We start from the raw sequence: 9,363 nt of genomic DNA on the forward strand, positions 1-9,363 counted from the left end.
GGGTGAAAAAACAAGTAAGTCACAATGCCATGATCTGGGCATAACCAGCTTGAATCAGAAAAAAAACTATATTAAAGAAATGAAATGATGTTCGTTTGAGATTATATGCAGTTACAATTACACACAAAAAGTTACAATTACACACAAAAGGCAGGTAATAATTCTGCTTATTTGAGTTCCAAATCCTTTTTTTTTTTAAAAAATTAAGTTTATTGGGGTAACATTGGTTAATGCAATTATATAATTTTCAGGTGTACATTATAATTTAACATATATATATTGTATAATTATCACCCAAAGTCCAGTTTCCTTCAGCTACCATATATTTGATCCCCTTTACCCACTTTGCCTTCCCCCTATACCCCTATATTTGACCCACTTTTCCCCATCTACCTCTCCTCTCCTCCCCTACCCCTTATCCTCTGGTAACCACTAGTCCATTGTCCATGTCCCTAAGTCTCTGCTTGTCCTGTTCATTTGTTGCTTTTAGGTTTATATACCACATATAAGTGATATCATGTGATTTTCAACTTTTTCAATCTGGCTTATTTCACTTAGCATGATTATCTCGAGGTCCATCCATGTTGTCGCAAATGGCAGTATGTTGTCTCTTCTTATGGCTGAGTAATTTTCCATTGTATACATGTGCCACAGTTTTTTTAGCCAGTCATCTATCATAGTACAATTTGGTTGCTTCCATGTCCTGGCCACTGTGAATAGTGCTGCTATGAACATCAGTGTGCAAATATCTTTTCAGATATGGGTTTTCAAGTTTTGGGGATAAATACTCAGTAGTGAGATTGCTGGATCATATGGTAGTCCAAGTCCTGGTGGCCGGGAGTTAATAGTATTGGGGAGAGAGAAAACAAAGGAGAATTTTAAGTCCATTATTGGATTCACAATGGATTCTATAAAATAATTTAAATAAACACAATTTATCTCTGAAATGGGCTACCTTTTCTCCTGCTCTTCTGTGCACGTTTCTGCATAATTTGAATAATTTATACAGTATTCTCAAACCTTTCTAGTTTAGTGTTATCTAACATGCTCCAAAATTATATATCTATCTCTGTTTTATTAAAGTTCTTGTTTCCTAAGTTCTAAGACACTAAGAGAAATAATGGAGAAAAAGTTGGAATGCAATGATAGATATTAATGACAACAGGTAACACTGTTATAGCATTTACTATGTGCCCAACATGCTTCTAATTGATTTACATATATTAACTTATTTAATCCTTATAACTACTTTTGAGGCAGGTACTAATATTATCCCCAGTTTATGGGTAAGAACATAGCATTTAAATAGCCTTCCCCAAATCCTCTAGTAAATTACAAAAGCAGGTAAAATAAGTAAAGTATTACTAGTGTTCAAAATTTTTGCAATTCCAGTTCTAGTAATTAATTAAAGGTTGAGGGTACTAGAAGCATACCACTGATTGGATGATTGTCCTTTTGGATTTCCCTGAGGTATTGCTCTACTTCACAAAAGCTTTGTTTGAGATGCCTGGCATCCCAAATTCATTGGATTACAACCAGCACACTCACAGTGGATTTTACGACAATGTTAATGAGTAGCTGTATCATTCCTTTGGGTGTAGATGCTTTTTATAAGCTTGGAATATATTACACAGAAGCTCCTGCTATGAATATGTTTTGTAATCAAATTACAATAAGACCCTGCAGTTGGAAGGCAGTATAATATCAGGATTTCCACTAACAATGACCATGTCACTATGGCTCACTTGTATAACCAGGTTCCTTTGTGCCAAGTTTACTTGGTTCCATCTGTTCCAGACTTCTCTGAAATGTCTATTGCTCCATGCTTCTTCCTGCTAAGAACCTTTCATCCTAGCATGGCCTCTACTTGGGAGCTCATCCATCGATCTGCTTGGATAACTTGGACTCACTTCAGTATCATTTCAAATGTAACTTTAACAGGTTTTTTTTTTCCCCTGAAACCCTTCTTTCTCAACATCATCACCAAGATTTGTGAGTTGCATTTCATTATTTTCACTTTCTATATAAGGAAGCTGAATAACATAGCTTATTGATTCATACAAGGTTAAGCAAATGATAACTAAAATAGGCTAGATGTGAATGCAAGGGTTTTGGCTACTTGAAATAAAGAGAATACACACTGGTTAAGAAAATTGAGACCTGAGAAAGATCTCTGGGTTTTCTTTTTGCCATTTGTCTCAGACTGGGTGCCAACAAAAATCATCAACCCAGAACACCAATGAGAACAAACAAACTAAAAAAGATCCAAGTTAAACTTGTTCTCTTAAGTCAGATGACCTGGTAATGGACAAACTAGCAGGACAGAAAATATTTTGACAGCAGAAATTATCAATGAAAATGACAATAAAGTGACAGAAAATAGACTGAAAACAAAAAAGCAGAACCTCAGGTATCTGTGGGCTTACAGCAAAAAATCTAACATTTGTGTCATAGGAATCCCAGGAGAAAGAGAGAAGAAAGGTGGGGTTAAAAAAGTATTTGAAAAACCGATGGCTGAAATATGCCCAAACTTGAAAAAGATATGTACATATAGATTCAGGAATAAAAATGAAACCTAAGCAGGATAAAGTCAAATAATTCAATGGCAAAATATATGATAGTCAAACTACATCAAAGTCAAAATACATATCTCAAATGAAGAGAAAAGAAAATGAAAGCAATAAGAGAGAGGACACTTTGCATATAAGGAACAACAACAACAATTAGAATTACAGTAGATTTAACTTCAGAAACCATAGTGGCCAGAAGGAAGTAGCACAACAGTTTTCAAGGACTGGAAAAAGCTAATTACCAACCCTAAATCCTATATCCAATGAAAACATCTTTCAAGAAGAAGGAAGAAATCAAGATACTCTAAGGCTAAATAAAATCAAAAGAATCATGAGCAGAACATTACCAAGAAAAAATGGCTAAAGAATATTTTCAAATGAAAATAGAAATTATTAAAAACATAATCTTGTCATTATAGGAAGTAAGAAAGAATAGAAAAAGTAACATGATTAAATATAATAAGTTTAGGTTCTTATTTAGTTTTCTAAATTATGAATGATGGTTGAGGAAAAAGTAATGATAAAGTTCTTAATACAATTGTATTATAAATAAAAATGGATAAACAGATATAAGGAAGTTTGCATATCTATACTGCATTTGAACTGGTAAAATGACAACAGAAATAGGCATATTATAGAGATATAATGCATTACCTACAGAAGTAAAAAATATGCAGACATTTATACTTAAAAATCACTCGACATAGGATTTCTGGTCAAGATATCAGAGTAAGCTAATATGGTGCTTTCTCCTTTCATGATCACATCAAAATTATAAATATACTAAAGAACAACCATCATTGAGAATCATCTGAAGACCAGCTTAACAGAAATCCTATAACTAAGGACATACAGCAGAAGCCACATCAAGACTACTAGGAGGGGAAGAGACCTGAAAATAGTCTCACACTCATGGTGGGTTAAAAATCAGGAGGGATGTCTTATCTGCAAAGGTACCCCTTAAAAAGCAAGTGCTGGGAAGAGAAGTTCTCAAGCTTCTGGCTATTATGAAAACAAGGGATATTATGACTGTGTAAAATGGAGGATGGTTGAAGTCCTAAGCATTCCTTTTAATGGGCCCACACATGCACTTATACACTGATTAACTTGCTCTGAGACATGAAGAGGAACTGAATTGTCTGGCTTTAGGGTGAGGGCTGGAGGATCAGCTTAGCTTTCTCTCAGGCACAAATGCTGGAAGAGATCATCATTCCTTTGTTGAGCCCTTGATCTCGCCCAGTGTGCAGATGTAGGCAGCTGCCATATTCGAGTCTCCAGCAATCTCACAAAAATCATGCTCCACCCTGGTGATCCCCTGAGACCCTTCCCCACCCAAATTGAGGGCCCACTCAAGCCATTTCCAGTGGCTTTTCCATACAAATGGCCTGTCTCTTGGTTCATGCTTTGAATTTTCCTAAAATTTCTTAGAGGTTCACAAACCCCAAACAAAAAGCATCTGGCCTCATTATGCCCTGTACCTCTTGCTGAGCAGCTCCAAGCCTAGTAGTAGTGGCAGTCTTGGTTTGCATCTTAGACTCTCTCAGACACCCCAATTCCAGTGAAGCTAAAAGACATCTGTGGATTGCTTTGTGGCTCATGCCAGGTGACCTTATTTGGGACACAAGCAGTGGCTAAACTTGGCCTGAAGCCCTGGGGCCAGCATGCCTGATGACAGGCTTCAAATCATACCTGAGCACCACCAAGCCGCCTCCACAGATGAGACACCCAAAGGGCAGACTAGGCAAGTACCAGGGCCCTACTAAAGCAAATCTCATGCTGTAGGGTTAGCCCCTGAACAATAGCTACTATACTATAATCACAACTAGTTTTCACAATCAATCAACCTAAGGGTTGATCCCTCTCAAATAGTAACCAAGGCTCAACTACAATAGGAGGGCACACACAACCCACACAAGGGACATACCTGGAGTACCTAAATCAGGTGACCAGGGAAGGCTGCTGCATAGAAAACCTACTACATGAGACCACTCTACTAATACTTAAAATACCTAAAAGCAAATACAGGGAGAAAGCGAAAATGGGGAGACAAAGAAACATGTCCCAAATGAAAGAACAGAACAAAGCTCTAGGAAACTGAAAAAAAAAAAAATGGGGAGAAACAATCTACCAGATACAGATTTCAAAACACTGGTTATAAGAATGTTCAATGATATCAGAGAGAACTTCACAAAGAGATAAGAAACATTAAAATGGAGACAGAAAAAAAAAATGTACCAGTCAGATATGAAGAGTGCAATAATGGAAATAAATACATTAGAAGGAATCAATAGTAGATTAGATGAAGCAGATGTTCGAATAAACAATGCAGAAGACAAGATATGAGAAAACACCCAATCAGAATGGCAACAAGAAAAAACAACTTAAAAAGCGAAGATAGTTTAAGGAGTCTCTGGGACATCATGAAGAGTATCAATATTCGCATCATAGGGGTACTGAAGAAGAAGAGAGAGCAACCAAGATCACTCTACCCAGTAAAGCTATCATTTAGAATCAAAGGACCGATAAAGAGCTTTCTAGATAAAGAAAAAAGTTAAAAGAAATCATCACCAACAAAACAGTGTTATAAGAAATGTTGAAAGAACTTATTTAAGAAGAAAAAAAACTGATAAAAATATGAGTAATAAAATAGAAATAACTACATACCTTTCAATGATTAATGTAAATGCAAATGGTTCAAATGTTTTAATGAAAAAACATTAGGTGGCTGAGTAAATAAGAAAACAAGACACTTACATATGCTGCCCACAAGAAAGTCACTTCAGTGAGATAGATACGCACAGATCGAAAGCAAAGGGATAGTAAAGATATTTATTTCATCAAAAAGAAAAAAAAAAAGAAAAAAAAAATCTGGGACAGCAATACTTTTACCAGACAAAATAGACTTTAAAACAAAAGTACAGCAAAGAAGGACCCAGTGATCCCATTTCTACTTTTTTTATCTGAAGAAACACAAAACACTACTTTGAAGGGACATGTGCATCTATATGGTTATTGCAGCATTATTTACAATAGTTAAGATATAAAGGCAACCTGGGTGTTCATGAATGGACAAATCAACAAAGAAGTGGTACTTATATACAACTGAATATTACTTAGCCATAAAAAATTTAAAAAAATAAATAAAATGTTACCATCTGCAACAACACAGATGGATATAGATGGTGTTGTGCTGAGTGGGATAAATCAGACAAAGAAAGACAAATGCCATGTGATTTTACTTACATGTGAAATCTAAAGAACAAAATAAACAAATGAACAAAGAGAAACAAACTCATTGATACAGAAAATATTTTGATGGTTGCTAAGGGGTATGGAAGGTTGGGTAAAAAAAGAAAGAGATTAAGAAATACAAATCGAGGACGTCAGAAGCATGGTAGTATGCAGGATCTTCCAGATCTCTCCCCTTGAAAGAACAAGTTGAACCTCTGTAACTCAACAAATAACACCCAACCTCCACAAGAGCATGTTTGAGAGATCTGCGCATAAGAGCATTCAAAGGTAGGCAAATCCACATGAGACTGGGAGGAAGATTAGGAGTGTAAAAAAAAGGAACTGTGATGCAATGATGGGGCTTCCTGCAGGAAGAAGAGGAAGGGACACTTTCTAGCCTTTTAAAGCCTGGAGCAGTGCTGCCTGAATGATCAGCACATTCTACACAGCAAAGTCCAGGGATCAAGACAGAAAACACGGAAGAGTTTGAATGTAGAGGAGTAACAGCTGTGGCTTAGCAACCGCCATTGCTAAACGGGAGGCTGAATCACAGAGCCTGGCCACTCCCTCACACACACATGTACCAACTCAGAGGGTGCCCTCTCCCCACCATATCTTCTCTGAGCTAACACCACCCACCACTAAGCCCCAGGGGAATTTGTGCAACCAGTGGTGAAACATACACTAAAGGTGGTAACAGAGACAAGTGCGTTGATATTGAAGCAAGAAAGCAAAACCCTAGGGAACAGTATTCAGGGAAGTGAAATAGCCAAACATAACACAGAATTCTCCTAATCATCTCCACCCCCACCCAGTCAGCCTAAGTTGGAAAGAAGCAGCGGAGCATGGCATCTGACTATTGGAGCAGTAATGGGACTTCAGGAACTTTTCAGAGACTCAGACCCCCATTATCTATTACATTCATTACAAGGGTGGAGCTCTGGGACTGATGGACCTGAACTCAGAGGAGGCACACAGGCACATATCAGAGAGGAAAGAGCATTTTTAGCCTTAAAGCAGAGATTCAAGAGGCTTGAATTCTATGTACTAGAAATGAAAAGAAGAACATCCTCTTATCAATCTCCTAAAGAGAGATCACTATATAATAATAAATTTTCTTAAAAAAAAAAAAAAAGAAAGAAAAGAAAAAAGAAAAAAGAAAAAGCAGAGCTCACTCCCATTAATGCCCAGGCAGAGGAATAGTCTATTAAACACCATGAACAACCAAGATGCAAAAGCAGCTCAGGAAGCAAATAAAAATCTCCAAAAAATAAGTTTAAAGGCATAGACTATATAATTTAAATGACAGAGAATTCAAGATTGCACTTCTGAAAAAGCTCAACAAGATGCGAGAGAATTCTGAGTGACAAGTCCAAAAAAATTGAAACAAAATAAATGAAGAAAATAAATACTTACCAAGGAGACTGAAACCATAAAAAAGAATGATATAGATCTTCTGGAGATGAAGAACACATGAATAGTGAAATATCAGCTTCATAAACAGAGATGGAGAAAAGAATTAATGATATCAAAGACAGAAATCTGGAAATGATGTAGAAGGAAGAAGAGACTCGAGAATGAAAAAAAATGAAATATCTCTACAAGAACTATCTGACACAATCAGAAAAAAAAAAAAAAGCAACCTAAGAATAATGGGTATACCAGAAAGAGAAGAGAGGAAGAAGGGAACAGAGAGCATATTCAAACAAATAACTGATAATAATTTCCCAAACCTATGGAAAGAACTGGATCTTCAAATCCAAGAAGCAAAATAAAAACACCCAATTATCTCAACCCAAAAAGTTCTTCTTCAAGACACATTATATTAAAATTGTCAAAAATTACTAACAAAGAATTCTCAAAGCAGCTAGGGAAAAGGAGACAATAATTTATAAAGGAAAATTCATTAGACTTTTAAGCACAGACCTTACAAGCAAGGAAGGGGTGGAACTAGATATTCAAATTATTGAAAGAAAGAAATTACCAGCCAAGAATATTATATCCAACAAAGCTCTCCTTTAGATATGAAAGAGAAATAAAGACCTTTCTAGACATACAAATCTGAGGTTATTCTCCACCACAAGGCCTACATTACAGAAAATACTGACTGAAGGGCGTAATTTTACCTAAAACAAAAAGACAAAAACTACATAAATATGAGTAAGATGACTAACAGGCAGATAGAAACAGAAAAAGGCTAACCTTATAAAGACAAGGTATTATAAGCTTAAAGGAGGATGGAGTAAAGATTCAAATCTGTAAAAGTGATTGAAGATAATGTGAACATAGAAGAAAACAAATCACTGTATATGTATAACTATCCTTTACATAAACTTAATGGTAACCACACACCAAAAATCCAGAACTGAGACACATATCATAAAATAAGAGGGAGAAGAGGAAAATTCACAAAATAGTACCAAATCAAAATAACAGACAGAAACACAAAGTCAAAGAAACAATGGAAACACTGAACTACCAGAAAACAAAAGATAATGTGGCTATAGGAATACCTCAAATTTCAATAATCACTCCTAATGTGAATGGACTGAACTCAACAATAAAAAGGCACAGCATAGCAGATTGAATTAAAAAACAAAACCCAACCATATGCTGCCTTCAAGAGATATATCTCAGTTTTAAGGACAAATATAAGCTCAAAGTGAAATGGTAGAAAAAGATAATCCCAGTAAATGGTATCCATTTATAGTCATGCTTATATCTTTTTAAATAGATTTCAAGATAAAAAAGGTAAAAATAGACAATGATGAACACATCAGAATGATAAAGGGATAATATTAAGTCAAGAAGATCTAACATATTAATTTTATGCTCTCAACCTGGGAGCACCAAAATAAATAAAGCAATTACTAACAGAACTAAAGGGAGAACGCAAGAAAAACACAATTATAGTAGGAGACCTAAATACCTGATTTTCAGCTATGATTAGATCTTCCAAACAGAAAAGCAATAAAGATATAATATCCTTAAATGAAACATTAGACCAATTGGACATAACCGACATTTACAGAGCCCTTCATCCCAAAACCGCAGCTTATACATTCTTCTCTAGAGCACATAGAACATTTTCAAGAATAGACCATATATTGAGACACAAAACTAGCCTCAAGAAACCTAAGAAGATTGAAACATACCAAGAATATTCTCTGATCACAATGCTTTGAAACTGGTGATCAACTGTAAAAAAAAAAAAAGGAAAGAAAAGAAAAAGCAGAAATAACCACAGATATATGGAAATTAAACAACATGCTGCTGAAGAATGACCGGGTCAGAAAAAAAATAACAAGAGAGATCAAGAGATACATAGAAATGAAGGAGAATTAAAATACAACATATCAAAACTTTTAGGACACAGTAAAAGCTGTAATATGCATATATATATATGTATTATATACATATATATATCTATTACATATTCGTAATGGTAACCACACACTAAAGATTCAGAACTAAATTATATAACATAAAACAAGCAAAACCAAAGCCAACCAAAATAAAGAAAACAGAAACACAAGGACAAGGAAGCAATGGAAACACTGAG

The sequence above is a fragment of the Pteropus alecto genome, unplaced genomic scaffold, assembly GCF_000325575.1.
Source record: "Pteropus alecto unplaced genomic scaffold, ASM32557v1 scaffold62, whole genome shotgun sequence".
NCBI lineage: Eukaryota > Metazoa > Chordata > Mammalia > Chiroptera > Pteropodidae > Pteropus > Pteropus alecto.